The 17627-nt window shown below is 36.9% G+C and overlaps 24 non-coding genes across 24 annotated transcripts; all 24 read right to left on the reverse strand.

Annotated features, from left to right (window-relative positions):
* Positions 1-358: 358 nt before the first annotated feature.
* TRNAG-UCC (transfer RNA glycine (anticodon UCC)) lies at positions 359-430 on the reverse strand. The gene has a single exon. It is a non-coding gene; the product is annotated as a tRNA-Gly (tRNA).
* Positions 431-1199: 769 nt separating this feature from the next.
* TRNAG-UCC (transfer RNA glycine (anticodon UCC)) lies at positions 1200-1271 on the reverse strand. The gene has a single exon. It is a non-coding gene; the product is annotated as a tRNA-Gly (tRNA).
* A 103-nt stretch (positions 1272-1374) lies between these two features.
* Positions 1375-1446, reverse strand: TRNAG-CCC (transfer RNA glycine (anticodon CCC)). The gene has a single exon. It is a non-coding gene; the product is annotated as a tRNA-Gly (tRNA).
* A 611-nt stretch (positions 1447-2057) lies between these two features.
* TRNAG-UCC (transfer RNA glycine (anticodon UCC)) lies at positions 2058-2129 on the reverse strand. The gene has a single exon. It is a non-coding gene; the product is annotated as a tRNA-Gly (tRNA).
* Positions 2130-2232: 103 nt separating this feature from the next.
* TRNAG-CCC (transfer RNA glycine (anticodon CCC)) lies at positions 2233-2304 on the reverse strand. Its single transcript has one exon. It is a non-coding gene; the product is annotated as a tRNA-Gly (tRNA).
* A 1452-nt stretch (positions 2305-3756) lies between these two features.
* TRNAG-UCC (transfer RNA glycine (anticodon UCC)) lies at positions 3757-3828 on the reverse strand. The gene has a single exon. It is a non-coding gene; the product is annotated as a tRNA-Gly (tRNA).
* Positions 3829-3931: 103 nt separating this feature from the next.
* Positions 3932-4003, reverse strand: TRNAG-CCC (transfer RNA glycine (anticodon CCC)). Its single transcript has one exon. It is a non-coding gene; the product is annotated as a tRNA-Gly (tRNA).
* A 611-nt stretch (positions 4004-4614) lies between these two features.
* TRNAG-UCC (transfer RNA glycine (anticodon UCC)) lies at positions 4615-4686 on the reverse strand. Its single transcript has one exon. It is a non-coding gene; the product is annotated as a tRNA-Gly (tRNA).
* A 769-nt stretch (positions 4687-5455) lies between these two features.
* Positions 5456-5527, reverse strand: TRNAG-UCC (transfer RNA glycine (anticodon UCC)). Its single transcript has one exon. It is a non-coding gene; the product is annotated as a tRNA-Gly (tRNA).
* A 769-nt stretch (positions 5528-6296) lies between these two features.
* TRNAG-UCC (transfer RNA glycine (anticodon UCC)) lies at positions 6297-6368 on the reverse strand. Its single transcript has one exon. It is a non-coding gene; the product is annotated as a tRNA-Gly (tRNA).
* A 769-nt stretch (positions 6369-7137) lies between these two features.
* TRNAG-UCC (transfer RNA glycine (anticodon UCC)) lies at positions 7138-7209 on the reverse strand. The gene has a single exon. It is a non-coding gene; the product is annotated as a tRNA-Gly (tRNA).
* Positions 7210-7978: 769 nt separating this feature from the next.
* TRNAG-UCC (transfer RNA glycine (anticodon UCC)) lies at positions 7979-8050 on the reverse strand. The gene has a single exon. It is a non-coding gene; the product is annotated as a tRNA-Gly (tRNA).
* Positions 8051-8820: 770 nt separating this feature from the next.
* On the reverse strand, positions 8821-8892 carry TRNAG-UCC (transfer RNA glycine (anticodon UCC)). The gene has a single exon. It is a non-coding gene; the product is annotated as a tRNA-Gly (tRNA).
* Positions 8893-9661: 769 nt separating this feature from the next.
* Positions 9662-9733, reverse strand: TRNAG-UCC (transfer RNA glycine (anticodon UCC)). The gene has a single exon. It is a non-coding gene; the product is annotated as a tRNA-Gly (tRNA).
* A 103-nt stretch (positions 9734-9836) lies between these two features.
* On the reverse strand, positions 9837-9908 carry TRNAG-CCC (transfer RNA glycine (anticodon CCC)). The gene has a single exon. It is a non-coding gene; the product is annotated as a tRNA-Gly (tRNA).
* Positions 9909-10519: 611 nt separating this feature from the next.
* Positions 10520-10591, reverse strand: TRNAG-UCC (transfer RNA glycine (anticodon UCC)). Its single transcript has one exon. It is a non-coding gene; the product is annotated as a tRNA-Gly (tRNA).
* A 770-nt stretch (positions 10592-11361) lies between these two features.
* Positions 11362-11433, reverse strand: TRNAG-UCC (transfer RNA glycine (anticodon UCC)). The gene has a single exon. It is a non-coding gene; the product is annotated as a tRNA-Gly (tRNA).
* A 777-nt stretch (positions 11434-12210) lies between these two features.
* On the reverse strand, positions 12211-12282 carry TRNAG-UCC (transfer RNA glycine (anticodon UCC)). Its single transcript has one exon. It is a non-coding gene; the product is annotated as a tRNA-Gly (tRNA).
* A 769-nt stretch (positions 12283-13051) lies between these two features.
* On the reverse strand, positions 13052-13123 carry TRNAG-UCC (transfer RNA glycine (anticodon UCC)). Its single transcript has one exon. It is a non-coding gene; the product is annotated as a tRNA-Gly (tRNA).
* A 769-nt stretch (positions 13124-13892) lies between these two features.
* On the reverse strand, positions 13893-13964 carry TRNAG-UCC (transfer RNA glycine (anticodon UCC)). Its single transcript has one exon. It is a non-coding gene; the product is annotated as a tRNA-Gly (tRNA).
* Positions 13965-14734: 770 nt separating this feature from the next.
* TRNAG-UCC (transfer RNA glycine (anticodon UCC)) lies at positions 14735-14806 on the reverse strand. Its single transcript has one exon. It is a non-coding gene; the product is annotated as a tRNA-Gly (tRNA).
* Positions 14807-15575: 769 nt separating this feature from the next.
* TRNAG-UCC (transfer RNA glycine (anticodon UCC)) lies at positions 15576-15647 on the reverse strand. Its single transcript has one exon. It is a non-coding gene; the product is annotated as a tRNA-Gly (tRNA).
* Positions 15648-16408: 761 nt separating this feature from the next.
* On the reverse strand, positions 16409-16480 carry TRNAG-UCC (transfer RNA glycine (anticodon UCC)). Its single transcript has one exon. It is a non-coding gene; the product is annotated as a tRNA-Gly (tRNA).
* A 769-nt stretch (positions 16481-17249) lies between these two features.
* TRNAG-UCC (transfer RNA glycine (anticodon UCC)) lies at positions 17250-17321 on the reverse strand. The gene has a single exon. It is a non-coding gene; the product is annotated as a tRNA-Gly (tRNA).
* Between the last annotated feature and the right edge of the window lie 306 nt (positions 17322-17627).

Genomic DNA, 17627 nt, shown 5'->3' on the forward strand with positions numbered 1-17627 from the left:
ATACAATGAGTTGTTCTAGAATTAAACTATCGCTTATTGTTTGAAAAGCAACTATGCTCACCAAGATGACATCAATGCTTACATCAGCATTGATTCCCAGGCAGTTGACCCTGGTTCGATCCCTGGCCAACTCAGTATTTGAGGGCTTAAACTAGAATTGCTTTGGTATTGCAGATTAACCCTACTAAGTTTTCAGCAACAAAAAGAGTAGAAAACCATCTTTGTTATATGGTTTAGATGAGAAAGGTGAACAAGCTAAGAAATATTCTCTTTACTTTTTTCTCATTTTGGTGGTTGCTAAACTGTAAGAAGAAAGTTTAATGAGAATAACGAAACACCAAATGAGAAAAACAAGCAATGCGTTGGCCGGGAATCGAACCCGGGTCAACTGCTTGGAAGGCAGCTATGCTCACCACTATACCACCAACGCTTACGGCAACTTGTTGTGTTTTTACATTTTCTGCAATAACACTACAAAAATTGTCCGCAAAAAGTTTTTCGTGTTAGTAAAAAAAAAAAATACCCTTAATTGTTGCCTTGGCCGGGAATCGAACCCGGGTCCATTTGGTGGTCCAGGACCACCAACGTATGAGTCCATTTGCTCAACTTTGGTTTTGTCAGTGAAAGTTACTAATGTGTTAACTAAAAAAAAGAAAGGACCGAAAATGTTGGGAAAGAGACAATTGCTAAAAAAATTTAGAAAAAGGCAAGGCGTTGTCCAAAACTCAAAAATGAACTTTTTGAATCAAAAAAGGTAGCTAAAGTGTGACAAAGAAGAAAAATCACAGCATAAGTCTTACCGAAAAAAGTTATAAAGATTAAAAACACCACTAAACGCAAAATACAATGAGTTGTTCTAGAATTAAACTATCGCTTATTGTTTGAAAAGCAACTATGCTCACCAAGATGACATCAATGCTTACATCAGCATTGATTCCCAGGCAGTTGACCCTGGTTCGATCCCTGGCCAACTCAATATTTGAGGGCTTAAACTAGAATTGCTTTGGTATTGCAGATTAACCCTACTAAGTTTTCAGCAACAAAAAGAGTAGAAAACCATCTTTGTTATATGGTTTAGATGAGAAAGGTGAACAAGCTAAGAAATATTCTCTTTACTTTTTTCTCATTTTGGTGGTTGCTAAACTGTAAGAAGAAAGTTTGATGAGAATAACGAAACACCAAATGAGAAAAACGAGCAATGCGTTGGCCGGGAATCGAACCCGGGTCAACTGCTTGGAAGGCAGCTATGCTCACCACTATACCACCAACGCTTACGGCAACTTGTTGTGTTTTTACATTTTCTGCAATAACACTACAAAAATTGTCCGCAAAAAGTTTTTCGTGTTAGTAAAAAAAAAAAATACCCTTAATTGTTGCCTTGGCCGGGAATCGAACCCGGGTCAACTGCTTGGGAAGCAGCTATGCTCACCACTATACCACCAACGCATGAGTCCATTTGCTCAACTTTGGTTTTGTCGGTGAAAGTTACTAATGTGTTAACTAAAAAAAAGAAAGGACCGAAAATGTTGGGAAAGAGACAATTGCTAAAAAAATTTAGAAAAAGGCAAGGCGTTGTCCAAAACTCAAAAATGAACTTTTTGAATCAAAAAAGGTAGCTAAAGTGTGACAAAGAAGAAAAATCACAGCATAAGTCTTACCGAAAAAAGTTATAAAGATTAAAAACACCACTAAACGCAAAATACAATGAGTTGTTCTAGAATTAAACTATCGCTTATTGTTTGAAAAGCAACTATGCTCACCAAGATGACATCAATGCTTACATCAGCATTGATTCCCAGGCAGTTGACCCTGGTTCGATCCCTGGCCAACTCAATATTTGAGGGCTTAAACTAGAATTGCTTTGGTATTGCAGATTAACCCTACTAAGTTTTCAGCAACAAAAAGAGTAGAAAACCATCTTTGTTATATGGTTTAGATGAGAAAGGTGAACAAGCTAAGAAATATTCTCTTTACTTTTTTCTCATTTTGGTGGTTGCTAAACTGTAAGAAGAAAGTTTGATGAGAATAACGAAACACCAAATGAGAAAAACAAGCAATGCGTTGGCCGGGAATCGAACCCGGGTCAACTGCTTGGAAGGCAGCTATGCTCACCACTATACCACCAACGCTTACGGCAACTTGTTGTGTTTTTACATTTTCTGCAATAACACTACAAAAATTGTCCGCAAAAAGTTTTTCGTGTTAGTAAAAAAAAAAAATACCCTTAATTGTTGCCTTGGCCGGGAATCGAACCAGGGTCAACTGCTTGGGAAGCAGCTATGCTCACCACTATACCACCAACGCATGAGTCCATTTGCTCAACTTTGGTTTTGTCAGTGAAAGTTACTAATGTGTTAACTAAAAAAAAGAAAGGACCGAAAATGTTGGGAAAGAGACAATTGCTAAAAAAATTTAGAAAAAGGCAAGGCGTTGTCCAAAACTCAAAAATGAACTTTTTGAATCAAAAAAGGTAGCTAAAGTGTGACAAAGAAGAAAAATCACAGCATAAGTCTTACCGAAAAAAGTTATAAAGATTAAAAACACCACTAAACGCAAAATACAATGAGTTGTTCTAGAATTAAACTATCGCTTATTGTTTGAAAAGCAACTATGCTCACCAAGATGACATCAATGCTTACATCAGCATTGATTCCCAGGCAGTTGACCCTGGTTCGATCCCTGGCCAACTCAGTATTTGAGGGCTTAAACTAGAATTGCTTTGGTATTGCAGATTAACCCTACTAAGTTTTCAGCAACAAAAAGAGTAGAAAACCATCTTTGTTATATGGTTTAGATGAGAAAGGTGAACAAGCTAAGAAATATTCTCTTTACTTTTTTCTCATTTTGGTGGTTGCTAAACTGTAAGAAGAAAGTTTAATGAGAATAACGAAACACCAAATGAGAAAAACAAGCAATGCGTTGGCCGGGAATCGAACCCGGGTCAACTGCTTGGAAGGAAGCTATGCTCACCACTATACCACCAACGCTTACGGCAACTTGTTGTGTTTTTACATTTTCTGCAATAACACTACAAAAATTGTCCGCAAAAAGTTTTTCGTGTTAGTAAAAAAAAAAAATACCCTTAATTGTTGCCTTGGCCGGGAATCGAACCCGGGTCCATTTGGTGGACCAGGACCACCAACGTATGAGTCCATTTGCTCAACTTTGCTTTTGTCAGTGAAAGTTACTAATGTGTTAACTAAAAAAAAGAAAGGACCGAAAATGTTGGGAAAGAGACAATTGCTAAAAAAATTTAGAAAAAGGCAAGGCGTTGTCCAAAACTCAAAAATGAACTTTTTGAATCAAAAAAGGTAGCTAAAGTGTGACAAAGAAGAAAAATCACAGCATAAGTCTTACCGAAAAAAGTTATAAAGATTAAAAACACCACTAAACGCAAAATACAATGAGTTGTTCTAGAATTAAACTATCGCTTATTGTTTGAAAAGCAACTATGCTCACCAAGATGACATCAATGCTTACATCAGCATTGATTCCCAGGCAGTTGACCCTGGTTCGATCCCTGGCCAACTCAGTATTTGAGGGCTTAAACTAGAATTGCTTTGGTATTGCAGATTAACCCTACTAAGTTTTCAGCAACAAAAAGAGTAGAAAACCATCTTTGTTATATGGTTTAGATGAGAAAGGTGAACAAGCTAAGAAATATTCTCTTTACTTTTTTCTCATTTTGGTGGTTGCTAAACTGTAAGAAGAAAGTTTAATGAGAATAACGAAACACCAAATGAGAAAAACAAGCAATGCGTTGGCCGGGAATCGAACCCGGGTCAACTGCTTGGAAGGCAGCTATGCTCACCACTATACCACCAACGCTTACGGCAACTTGTTGTGTTTTTACATTTTCTGCAATAACACTACAAAAATTGTCCGCAAAAAGTTTTTCGTGTTAGTAAAAAAAAAAAATACCCTTAATTGTTGCCTTGGCCGGGAATCGAACCAGGGTCAACTGCTTGGGAAGCAGCTATGCTCACCACTATACCACCAACGCATGAGTCCATTTGCTCAACTTTGGTTTTGTCAGTGAAAGTTACTAATGTGTTAACTAAAAAAAAGAAAGGACCGAAAATGTTGGGAAAGAGACAATTGCTAAAAAAATTTAGAAAAAGGCAAGGCGTTGTCCAAAACTCAAAAATGAACTTTTTGAATCAAAAAAGGTAGCTAAAGTGTGACAAAGAAGAAAAATCACAGCATAAGTCTTACCGAAAAAAGTTATAAAGATTAAAAACACCACTAAACGCAAAATACAATGAGTTGTTCTAGAATTAAACTATCGCTTATTGTTTGAAAAGCAACTATGCTCACCAAGATGACATCAATGCTTACATCAGCATTGATTCCCAGGCAGTTGACCCTGGTTCGATCCCTGGCCAACTCAGTATTTGAGGGCTTAAACTAGAATTGCTTTGGTATTGCAGATTAACCCTACTAAGTTTTCAGCAACAAAAAGAGTAGAAAACCATCTTTGTTATATGGTTTAGATGAGAAAGGTGAACAAGCTAAGAAATATTCTCTTTACTTTTTTCTCATTTTGGTGGTTGCTAAACTGTAAGAAGAAAGTTTAATGAGAATAACGAAACACCAAATGAGAAAAACAAGCAATGCGTTGGCCGGGAATCGAACCCGGGTCAACTGCTTGGAAGGCAGCTATGCTCACCACTATACCACCAACGCTTACGGCAACTTGTTGTGTTTTTACATTTTCTGCAATAACACTACAAAAATTGTCCGCAAAAAGTTTTTCGTGTTAGTAAAAAAAAAAAATACCCTTAATTGTTGCCTTGGCCGGGAATCGAACCCGGGTCCATTTGGTGGTCCAGGACCACCAACGTATGAGTCCATTTGCTCAACTTTGCTTTTGTCAGTGAAAGTTACTAATGTGTTAACTAAAAAAAAGAAAGGACCGAAAATGTTGGGAAAGAGACAATTGCTAAAAAAATTTAGAAAAAGGCAAGGCGTTGTCCAAAACTCAAAAATGAACTTTTTGAATCAAAAAAGGTAGCTAAAGTGTGACAAAGAAGAAAAATCACAGCATAAGTCTTACCGAAAAAAGTTATAAAGATTAAAAACACCACTAAACGCAAAATACAATGAGTTGTTCTAGAATTAAACTATCGCTTATTGTTTGAAAAGCAACTATGCTCACCAAGATGACATCAATGCTTACATCAGCATTGATTCCCAGGCAGTTGACCCTGGTTCGATCCCTGGCCAACTCAGTATTTGAGGGCTTAAACTAGAATTGCTTTGGTATTGCAGATTAACCCTACTAAGTTTTCAGCAACAAAAAGAGTAGAAAACCATCTTTGTTATATGGTTTAGATGAGAAAGGTGAACAAGCTAAGAAATATTCTCTTTACTTTTTTCTCATTTTGGTGGTTGCTAAACTGTAAGAAGAAAGTTTAATGAGAATAACGAAACACCAAATGAGAAAAACAAGCAATGCGTTGGCCGGGAATCGAACCCGGGTCAACTGCTTGGAAGGCAGCTATGCTCACCACTATACCACCAACGCTTACGGCAACTTGTTGTGTTTTTACATTTTCTGCAATAACACTACAAAAATTGTCCGCAAAAAGTTTTTCGTGTTAGTAAAAAAAAAAAATACCCTTAATTGTTGCCTTGGCCGGGAATCGAACCCGGGTCCATTTGGTGGTCCAGGACCACCAACGTATGAGTCCATTTGCTCAACTTTGCTTTTGTCAGTGAAAGTTACTAATGTGTTAACTAAAAAAAAGAAAGGACCGAAAATGTTGGGAAAGAGACAATTGCTAAAAAAATTTAGAAAAAGGCAAGGCGTTGTCCAAAACTCAAAAATGAACTTTTTGAATCAAAAAAGGTAGCTAAAGTGTGACAAAGAAGAAAAATCACAGCATAAGTCTTACCGAAAAAAGTTATAAAGATTAAAAACACCACTAAACGCAAAATACAATGAGTTGTTCTAGAATTAAACTATCGCTTATTGTTTGAAAAGCAACTATGCTCACCAAGATGACATCAATGCTTACATCAGCATTGATTCCCAGGCAGTTGACCCTGGTTCGATCCCTGGCCAACTCAGTATTTGAGGGCTTAAACTAGAATTGCTTTGGTATTGCAGATTAACCCTACTAAGTTTTCAGCAACAAAAAGAGTAGAAAACCATCTTTGTTATATGGTTTAGATGAGAAAGGTGAACAAGCTAAGAAATATTCTCTTTACTTTTTTCTCATTTTGGTGGTTGCTAAACTGTAAGAAGAAAGTTTAATGAGAATAACGAAACACCAAATGAGAAAAACAAGCAATGCGTTGGCCGGGAATCGAACCCGGGTCAACTGCTTGGAAGGCAGCTATGCTCACCACTATACCACCAACGCTTACGGCAACTTGTTGTGTTTTTACATTTTCTGCAATAACACTACAAAAATTGTCCGCAAAAAGTTTTTCGTGTTAGTAAAAAAAAAAAATACCCTTAATTGTTGCCTTGGCCGGGAATCGAACCCGGGTCCATTTGGTGGTCCAGGACCACCAACGTATGAGTCCATTTGCTCAACTTTGCTTTTGTCAGTGAAAGTTACTAATGTGTTAACTAAAAAAAAGAAAGGACCGAAAATGTTGGGAAAGAGACAATTGCTAAAAAAATTTAGAAAAAGGCAAGGCGTTGTCCAAAACTCAAAAATGAACTTTTTGAATCAAAAAAGGTAGCTAAAGTGTGACAAAGAAGAAAAATCACAGCATAAGTCTTACCGAAAAAAGTTATAAAGATTAAAAACACCACTAAACGCAAAATACAATGAGTTGTTCTAGAATTAAACTATCGCTTATTGTTTGAAAAGCAACTATGCTCACCAAGATGACATCAATGCTTACATCAGCATTGATTCCCAGGCAGTTGACCCTGGTTCGATCCCTGGCCAACTCAGTATTTGAGGGCTTAAACTAGAATTGCTTTGGTATTGCAGATTAACCCTACTAAGTTTTCAGCAACAAAAAGAGTAGAAAACCATCTTTGTTATATGGTTTAGATGAGAAAGGTGAACAAGCTAAGAAATATTCTCTTTACTTTTTTCTCATTTTGGTGGTTGCTAAACTGTAAGAAGAAAGTTTAATGAGAATAACGAAACACCAAATGAGAAAAACAAGCAATGCGTTGGCCGGGAATCGAACCCGGGTCAACTGCTTGGAAGGCAGCTATGCTCACCACTATACCACCAACGCTTACGGCAACTTGTTGTGTTTTTACATTTTCTGCAATAACACTACAAAAATTGTCCGCAAAAAGTTTTTCGTGTTAGTAAAAAAAAAAAATACCCTTAATTGTTGCCTTGGCCGGGAATCGAACCCGGGTCCATTTGGTGGTCCAGGACCACCAACGTATGAGTCCATTTGCTCAACTTTGCTTTTGTCAGTGAAAGTTACTAATGTGTTAACTAAAAAAAAGAAAGGACCGAAAATGTTGGGAAAGAGACAATTGCTAAAAAAATTTAGAAAAAGGCAAGGCGTTGTCCAAAACTCAAAAATGAACTTTTTGAATCAAAAAAGGTAGCTAAAGTGTGACAAAGAAGAAAAATCACAGCATAAGTCTTACCGAAAAAAGTTATAAAGATTAAAAACACCACTAAACGCAAAATACAATGAGTTGTTCTAGAATTAAACTATCGCTTATTGTTTGAAAAGCAACTATGCTCACCAAGATGACATCAATGCTTACATCAGCATTGATTCCCAGGCAGTTGACCCTGGTTCGATCCCTGGCCAACTCAGTATTTGAGGGCTTAAACTAGAATTGCTTTGGTATTGCAGATTAACCCTACTAAGTTTTCAGCAACAAAAAGAGTAGAAAACCATCTTTGTTATATGGTTTAGATGAGAAAGGTGAACAAGCTAAGAAATATTCTCTTTACTTTTTTCTCATTTTGGTGGTTGCTAAACTGTAAGAAGAAAGTTTAATGAGAATAACGAAACACCAAATGAGAAAAACAAGCAATGCGTTGGCCGGGAATCGAACCCGGGTCAACTGCTTGGAAGGCAGCTATGCTCACCACTATACCACCAACGCTTACGGCAACTTGTTGTGTTTTTACATTTTCTGCAATAACACTACAAAAATTGTCCGCAAAAAGTTTTTCGTGTTAGTAAAAAAAAAAAAATACCCTTAATTGTTGCCTTGGCCGGGAATCGAACCCGGGTCCATTTGGTGGTCCAGGACCACCAACGTATGAGTCCATTTGCTCAACTTTGCTTTTGTCAGTGAAAGTTACTAATGTGTTAACTAAAAAAAAGAAAGGACCGAAAATGTTGGGAAAGAGACAATTGCTAAAAAAATTTAGAAAAAGGCAAGGCGTTGTCCAAAACTCAAAAATGAACTTTTTGAATCAAAAAAGGTAGCTAAAGTGTGACAAAGAAGAAAAATCACAGCATAAGTCTTACCGAAAAAAGTTATAAAGATTAAAAACACCACTAAACGCAAAATACAATGAGTTGTTCTAGAATTAAACTATCGCTTATTGTTTGAAAAGCAACTATGCTCACCAAGATGACATCAATGCTTACATCAGCATTGATTCCCAGGCAGTTGACCCTGGTTCGATCCCTGGCCAACTCAATATTTGAGGGCTTAAACTAGAATTGCTTTGGTATTGCAGATTAACCCTACTAAGTTTTCAGCAACAAAAAGAGTAGAAAACCATCTTTGTTATATGGTTTAGATGAGAAAGGTGAACAAGCTAAGAAATATTCTCTTTACTTTTTTCTCATTTTGGTGGTTGCTAAACTGTAAGAAGAAAGTTTGATGAGAATAACGAAACACCAAATGAGAAAAACGAGCAATGCGTTGGCCGGGAATCGAACCCGGGTCAACTGCTTGGAAGGCAGCTATGCTCACCACTATACCACCAACGCTTACGGCAACTTGTTGTGTTTTTACATTTTCTGCAATAACACTACAAAAATTGTCCGCAAAAAGTTTTTCGTGTTAGTAAAAAAAAAAAATACCCTTAATTGTTGCCTTGGCCGGGAATCGAACCCGGGTCCATTTGGTGGTCCAGGACCACCAACGTATGAGTCCATTTGCTCAACTTTGCTTTTGTCAGTGAAAGTTACTAATGTGTTAACTAAAAAAAAGAAAGGACCGAAAATGTTGGGAAAGAGACAATTGCTAAAAAAATTTAGAAAAAGGCAAGGCGTTGTCCAAAACTCAAAAATGAACTTTTTGAATCAAAAAAGGTAGCTAAAGTGTGACAAAGAAGAAAAATCACAGCATAAGTCTTACCGAAAAAAGTTATAAAGATTAAAAACACCACTAAACGCAAAATACAATGAGTTGTTCTAGAATTAAACTATCGCTTATTGTTTGAAAAGCAACTATGCTCACCAAGATGACATCAATGCTTACATCAGCATTGATTCCCAGGCAGTTGACCCTGGTTCGATCCCTGGCCAACTCAATATTTGAGGGCTTAAACTAGAATTGCTTTGGTATTGCAGATTAACCCTACTAAGTTTTCAGCAACAAAAAGAGTAGAAAACCATCTTTGTTATATGGTTTAGATGAGAAAGGTGAACAAGCTAAGAAATATTCTCTTTACTTTTTTCTCATTTTGGTGGTTGCTAAACTGTAAGAAGAAAGTTTGATGAGAATAACGAAACACCAAATGAGAAAAACGAGCAATGCGTTGGCCGGGAATCGAACCCGGGTCAACTGCTTGGAAGGCAGCTATGCTCACCACTATACCACCAACGCTTACGGCAACTTGTTGTGTTTTTACATTTTCTGCAATAACACTACAAAAATTGTCCGCAAAAAGTTTTTCGTGTTAGTAAAAAAAAAAAATACCCTTAATTGTTGCCTTGGCCGGGAATCGAACCCGGGTCAACTGCTTGGGAAGCAGCTATGCTCACCACTATACCACCAACGCATGAGTCCATTTGCTCAACTTTGGTTTTGTCAGTGAAAGTTACTAATGTGTTAACTAAAAAAAAGAAAGGACCGAAAATGTTGGGAAAGAGACAATTGCTAAAAAAATTTAGAAAAAGGCAAGGCGTTGTCCAAAACTCAAAAATGAACTTTTTGAATCAAAAAAGGTAGCTAAAGTGTGACAAAGAAGAAAAATCACAGCATAAGTCTTACCGAAAAAAGTTATAAAGATTAAAAACACCACTAAACGCAAAATACAATGAGTTGTTCTAGAATTAAACTATCGCTTATTGTTTGAAAAGCAACTATGCTCACCAAGATGACATCAATGCTTACATCAGCATTGATTCCCAGGCAGTTGACCCTGGTTCGATCCCTGGCCAACTCAATATTTGAGGGCTTAAACTAGAATTGCTTTGGTATTGCAGATTAACCCTACTAAGTTTTCAGCAACAAAAAGAGTAGAAAACCATCTTTGTTATATGGTTTAGATGAGAAAGGTGAACAAGCTAAGAAATATTCTCTTTACTTTTTTCTCATTTTGGTGGTTGCTAAACTGTAAGAAGAAAGTTTGATGAGAATAACGAAACACCAAATGAGAAAAACAAGCAATGCGTTGGCCGGGAATCGAACCCGGGTCAACTGCTTGGAAGGCAGCTATGCTCACCACTATACCACCAACGCTTACGGCAACTTGTTGTGTTTTTACATTTTCTGCAATAACACTACAAAAATTGTCCGCAAAAAGTTTTTCGTGTTAGTAAAAAAAAAAAAATACCCTTAATTGTTGCCTTGGCCGGGAATCGAACCCGGGTCCATTTGGTGGTCCAGGACCACCAACGTATGAGTCCATTTGCTCAACTTTGCTTTTGTCAGTGAAAGTTACTAATGTGTTAACTAAAAAAAAGAAAGGACCGAAAATGTTGGGAAAGAGACAATTGCTAAAAAAATTTAGAAAAAGGCAAGGCGTTGTCCAAAACTCAAAAATGAACTTTTTGAATCAAAAAAGGTAGCTAAAGTGTGACAAAGAAGAAAAATCACAGCATAAGTCTTACCGAAAAAAGTTATAAAGATTAAAAACACCACTAAACGCAAAATACAATGAGTTGTTCTAGAATTAAACTATCGCTTATTGTTTGAAAAGCAACTATGCTCACCAAGATGACATCAATGCTTACATCAGCATTGATTCCCAGGCAGTTGACCCTGGTTCGATCCCTGGCCAACTCAATATTTGAGGGCTTAAACTAGAATTGCTTTGGTATTGCAGATTAACCCTACTAAGTTTTCAGCAACAAAAAGAGTAGAAAACCATCTTTGTTATATGGTTTAGATGAGAAAGGTGAACAAGCTAAGAAATATTCTCTTTACTTTTTTCTCATTTTGGTGGTTGCTAAACTGTAAGAAGAAAGTTTGATGAGAATAACGAAACACCAAATGAGAAAAACGAGCAATGCGTTGGCCGGGAATCGAACCCGGGTCAACTGCTTGGAAGGCAGCTATGCTCACCACTATACCACCAACGCTTACGGCAACTTGTTGTGTTTTTACATTTTCTGCAATAACACTACAAAAATTGTCCGCAAAAAGTTTTTCGTGTTAGTAAAAAAAAAAAATACCCTTAATTGTTGCCTTGGCCGGGAATCGAACCCGGCCAACCCGGTGCTATGCTCACCACTATACCACCAACGCATGAGTCCATTTGCTCAACTTTGGTTTTGTCAGTGAAAGTTACTAATGTGTTAACTAAAAAAAAGAAAGGACCGAAAATGTTGGGAAAGAGACAATTGCTAAAAAAATTTAGAAAAAGGCAAGGCGTTGTCCAAAACTCAAAAATGAACTTTTTGAATCAAAAAAGGTAGCTAAAGTGTGACAAAGAAGAAAAATCACAGCATAAGTCTTACCGAAAAAAGTTATAAAGATTAAAAACACCACTAAACGCAAAATACAATGAGTTGTTCTAGAATTAAACTATCGCTTATTGTTTGAAAAGCAACTATGCTCACCAAGATGACATCAATGCTTACATCAGCATTGATTCCCAGGCAGTTGACCCTGGTTCGATCCCTGGCCAACTCAGTATTTGAGGGCTTAAACTAGAATTGCTTTGGTATTGCAGATTAACCCTACTAAGTTTTCAGCAACAAAAAGAGTAGAAAACCATCTTTGTTATATGGTTTAGATGAGAAAGGTGAACAAGCTAAGAAATATTCTCTTTACTTTTTTCTCATTTTGGTGGTTGCTAAACTGTAAGAAGAAAGTTTAATGAGAATAACGAAACACCAAATGAGAAAAACAAGCAATGCGTTGGCCGGGAATCGAACCCGGGTCAACTGCTTGGAAGTCAGCTATGCTCACCACTATACCACCAACGCTTACGGCAACTTGTTGTGTTTTTACATTTTCTGCAATAACACTACAAAAATTGTCCGCAAAAAGTTTTTCGTGTTAGTAAAAAAAAAAAATACCCTTAATTGTTGCCTTGGCCGGGAATCGAACCCGGGTCCATTTGGTGGTCCAGGACCACCAACGTATGAGTCCATTTGCTCAACTTTGCTTTTGTCAGTGAAAGTTACTAATGTGTTAACTAAAAAAAAGAAAGGACCGAAAATGTTGGGAAAGAGACAATTGCTAAAAAAATTTAGAAAAAGGCAAGGCGTTGTCCAAAACTCAAAAATGAACTTTTTGAATCAAAAAAGGTAGCTAAAGTGTGACAAAGAAGAAAAATCACAGCATAAGTCTTACCGAAAAAAGTTATAAAGATTAAAAACACCACTAAACGCAAAATACAATGAGTTGTTCTAGAATTAAACTATCGCTTATTGTTTGAAAAGCAACTATGCTCACCAAGATGACATCAATGCTTACATCAGCATTGATTCCCAGGCAGTTGACCCTGGTTCGATCCCTGGCCAACTCAGTATTTGAGGGCTTAAACTAGAATTGCTTTGGTATTGCAGATTAACCCTACTAAGTTTTCAGCAACAAAAAGAGTAGAAAACCATCTTTGTTATATGGTTTAGATGAGAAAGGTGAACAAGCTAAGAAATATTCTCTTTACTTTTTTCTCATTTTGGTGGTTGCTAAACTGTAAGAAGAAAGTTTAATGAGAATAACGAAACACCAAATGAGAAAAACAAGCAATGCGTTGGCCGGGAATCGAACCCGGGTCAACTGCTTGGAAGGCAGCTATGCTCACCACTATACCACCAACGCTTACGGCAACTTGTTGTGTTTTTACATTTTCTGCAATAACACTACAAAAATTGTCCGCAAAAAGTTTTTCGTGTTAGTAAAAAAAAAAAATACCCTTAATTGTTGCCTTGGCCGGGAATCGAACCCGGGTCCATTTGGTGGTCCAGGACCACCAACGTATGAGTCCATTTGCTCAACTTTGGTTTTGTCAGTGAAAGTTACTAATGTGTTAACTAAAAAAAAGAAAGGACCGAAAATGTTGGGAAAGAGACAATTGCTAAAAAAATTTAGAAAAAGGCAAGGCGTTGTCCAAAACTCAAAAATGAACTTTTTGAATCAAAAAAGGTAGCTAAAGTGTGACAAAGAAGAAAAATCACAGCATAAGTCTTACCGAAAAAAGTTATAAAGATTAAAAACACCACTAAACGCAAAATACAATGAGTTGTTCTAGAATTAAACTATCGCTTATTGTTTGAAAAGCAACTATGCTCACCAAGATGACATCAATGCTTACATCAGCATTGATTCCCAGGCAGTTGACCCTGGTTCGATCCCTGGCCAACTCAGTATTTGAGGGCTTAAACTAGAATTGCTTTGGTATTGCAGATTAACCCTACTAAGTTTTCAGCAACAAAAAGAGTAGAAAACCATCTTTGTTATATGGTTTAGATGAGAAAGGTGAACAAGCTAAGAAATATTCTCTTTACTTTTTTCTCATTTTGGTGGTTGCTAAACTGTAAGAAGAAAGTTTAATGAGAATAACGAAACACCAAATGAGAAAAACAAGCAATGCGTTGGCCGGGAATCGAACCCGGGTCAACTGCTTGGAAGGCAGCTATGCTCACCACTATACCACCAACGCTTACGGCAACTTGTTGTGTTTTTACATTTTCTGCAATAACACTACAAAAATTGTCCGCAAAAAGTTTTTCGTGTTAGTAAAAAAAAAAAAATACCCTTAATTGTTGCCTTGGCCGGGAATCAAACCCGGGTCCATTTGGTGGTCCAGGACCACCAACGTATGAGTCCATTTGCTCAACTTTGCTTTTGTCAGTGAAAGTTACTAATGTGTTAACTAAAAAAAAGAAAGGACCGAAAATGTTGGGAAAGAGACAATTGCTAAAAAAATTTAGAAAAAGGCAAGGCGTTGTCCAAAACTCAAAAATGAACTTTTTGAATCAAAAAAGGTAGCTAAAGTGTGACAAAGAAGAAAAATCACAGCATAAGTCTTACCGAAAAAAGTTATAAAGATTAAAAACACCACTAAACGCAAAATACAATGAGTTGTTCTAGAATTAAACTATCGCTTATTGTTTGAAAAGCAACTATGCTCACCAAGATGACATCAATGCTTACATCAGCATTGATTCCCAGGCAGTTGACCCTGGTTCGATCCCTGGCCAACTCAATATTTGAGGGCTTAAACTAGAATTGCTTTGGTATTGCAGATTAACCCTACTAAGTTTTCAGCAACAAAAAGAGTAGAAAACCATCTTTGTTATATGGTTTAGATGAGAAAGGTGAACAAGCTAAGAAATATTCTCTTTACTTTTTTCTCATTTTGGTGGTTGCTAAACTGTAAGAAGAAAGTTTGATGAGAATAACGAAACACCAAATGAGAAAAACAAGCAATGCGTTGGCCGGGAATCGAACCCGGGTCAACTGCTTGGAAGGCAGCTATGCTCACCACTATACCACCAACGCTTACGGCAACTTGTTGTGTTTTTACATTTTCTGCAATAACACTACAAAAATTGTCCGCAAAAAGTTTTTCGTGTTAGTAAAAAAAAAAAATACCCTTAATTGTTGCCTTGGCCGGGAATCGAACCCGGGTCCATTTGGTGGTCCAGGACCACCAACGTATGAGTCCATTTGCTCAACTTTGCTTTTGTCAGTGAAAGTTACTAATGTGTTAACTAAAAAAAAGAAAGGACCGAAAATGTTGGGAAAGAGACAATTGCTAAAAAAATTTAGAAAAAGGCAAGGCGTTGTCCAAAACTCAAAAATGAACTTTTTGAATCAAAAAAGGTAGCTAAAGTGTGACAAAGAAGAAAAATCACAGCATAAGTCTTACCGAAAAAAGTTATAAAGATTAAAAACACCACTAAACGCAAAATACAATGAGTTGTTCTAGAATTAAACTATCGCTTATTGTTTGAAAAGCAACTATGCTCACCAAGATGACATCAATGCTTACATCAGCATTGATTCCCAGGCAGTTGACCCTGGTTCGATCCCTGGCCAACTCAATATTTGAGGGCTTAAACTAGAATTGCTTTGGTATTGCAGATTAACCCTACTAAGTTTTCAGCAACAAAAAGAGTAGAAAACCATCTTTGTTATATGGTTTAGATGAGAAAGGTGAACAAGCTAAGAAATATTCTCTTTACTTTTTTCTCATTTTGGTGGTTGCTAAACTGTAAGAAGAAAGTTTGATGAGAATAACGAAACACCAAATGAGAAAAACGAGCAATGCGTTGGCCGGGAATCGAACCCGGGTCAACTGCTTGGAAGGCAGCTATGCTCACCACTATACCACCAACGCTTACGGCAACTTGTTGTGTTTTTACATTTTCTGCAATAACACTACAAAAATTGTCCGCAAAAAGTTTTTCGTGTTAGTAAAAAAAAAAAATACCCTTAATTGTTGCCTTGGCCGGGAATCGAACCCGGGTCAACTGCTTGGGAAGCAGCTATGAGTCCATTTGCTCAACTTTGGTTTTGTCGGTGAAAGTTACTAATGTGTTAACTAAAAAAAAGAAAGGACCGAAAATGTTGGGAAAGAGACAATTGCTAAAAAAATTTAGAAAAAGGCAAGGCGTTGTCCAAAACTCAAAAATGAACTTTTTGAATCAAAAAAGGTAGCTAAAGTGTGACAAAGAAGAAAAATCACAGCATAAGTCTTACCGAAAAAAGTTATAAAGATTAAAAACACCACTAAACGCAAAATACAATGAGTTGTTCTAGAATTAAACTATCGCTTATTGTTTGAAAAGCAACTATGCTCACCAAGATGACATCAATGCTTACATCAGCATTGATTCCCAGGCAGTTGACCCTGGTTCGATCCCTGGCCAACTCAGTATTTGAGGGCTTAAACTAGAATTGCTTTGGTATTGCAGATTAACCCTACTAAGTTTTCAGCAACAAAAAGAGTAGAAAACCATCTTTGTTATATGGTTTAGATGAGAAAGGTGAACAAGCTAAGAAATATTCTCTTTACTTTTTTCTCATTTTGGTGGTTGCTAAACTGTAAGAAGAAAGTTTAATGAGAATAACGAAACACCAAATGAGAAAAACAAGCAATGCGTTGGCCGGGAATCGAACCCGGGTCAACTGCTTGGAAGGCAGCTATGCTCACCACTATACCACCAACGCTTACGGCAACTTGTTGTGTTTTTACATTTTCTGCAATAACACTACAAAAATTGTCCGCAAAAAGTTTTTCGTGTTAGTAAAAAAAAAAAATACCCTTAATTGTTGCCTTGGCCGGGAATCGAACCCGGGTCCATTTGGTGGTCCAGGACCAACAACGTATGAGTCCATTTGCTCAACTTTGCTTTTGTCAGTGAAAGTTACTAATGTGTTAACTAAAAAAAAGAAAGGACCGAAAATGTTGGGAAAGAGACAATTGCTAAAAAAATTTAGAAAAAGGCAAGGCGTTGTCCAAAACTCAAAAATGAACTTTTTGAATCAAAAAAGGTAGCTAAAGTGTGACAAAGAAGAAAAATCACAGCATAAGTCTTACCGAAAAAAGTTATAAAGATTAAAAACACCACTAAACGCAAAATACAATGAGTTGTTCTAGAATTAAACTATCGCTTATTGTTTGAAAAGCAACTATGCTCACCAAGATGACATCAATGCTTACATCAGCATTGATTCCCAGGCAGTTGACCCTGGTTCGATCCCTGGCCAACTCAGTATTTGAGGGCTTAAACTAGAATTGCTTTGGTATTGCAGATTAACCCTACTAAGTTTTCAGCAACAAAAAGAGTAGAAAACCATCTTTGTTATATGGTTTAGATGAGAAAGGTGAACAAGCTAAGAAATATTCTCTTTACTTTTTTCTCATTTTGGTGGTTGCTAAACTGTAAGAAGAAAGTTTAATGAGAATAACGAAACACCAAATGAGAAAAACAAGCAATGCGTTGGCCGGGAATCGAACCCGGGTCAACTGCTTGGAAGGCAGCTATGCTCACCACTATACCACCAACGCTTACGGCAACTTGTTGTGTTTTTACATTTTCTGCAATAACACTACAAAAATTGTCCGCAAAAAGTTTTTCGTGTTAGTAAAAAAAAAAAATACCCTTAATTGTTGCCTTGGCCGGGAATCGAACCCGGGTCCATTTGGTGGTCCAGGACCACCAACGTATGAGTCCATTTGCTCAACTTTGCTTTTGTCAGTGAAAGTTACTAATGTGTTAACTAAAAAAAAGAAAGGACCGAAAATGTTGGGAAAGAGACAATTGCTAAAAAAATTTAGAAAAAGGCAAGGCGTTGTCCAAAACTCAAAAATGAA

Source organism: Dendrobates tinctorius, unplaced genomic scaffold (assembly GCF_039654945.1).
Source record: "Dendrobates tinctorius isolate UK_male_01 unplaced genomic scaffold, ASM3965494v1 ptg000251l, whole genome shotgun sequence".
Taxonomy (NCBI): domain Eukaryota; kingdom Metazoa; phylum Chordata; class Amphibia; order Anura; family Dendrobatidae; genus Dendrobates; species Dendrobates tinctorius.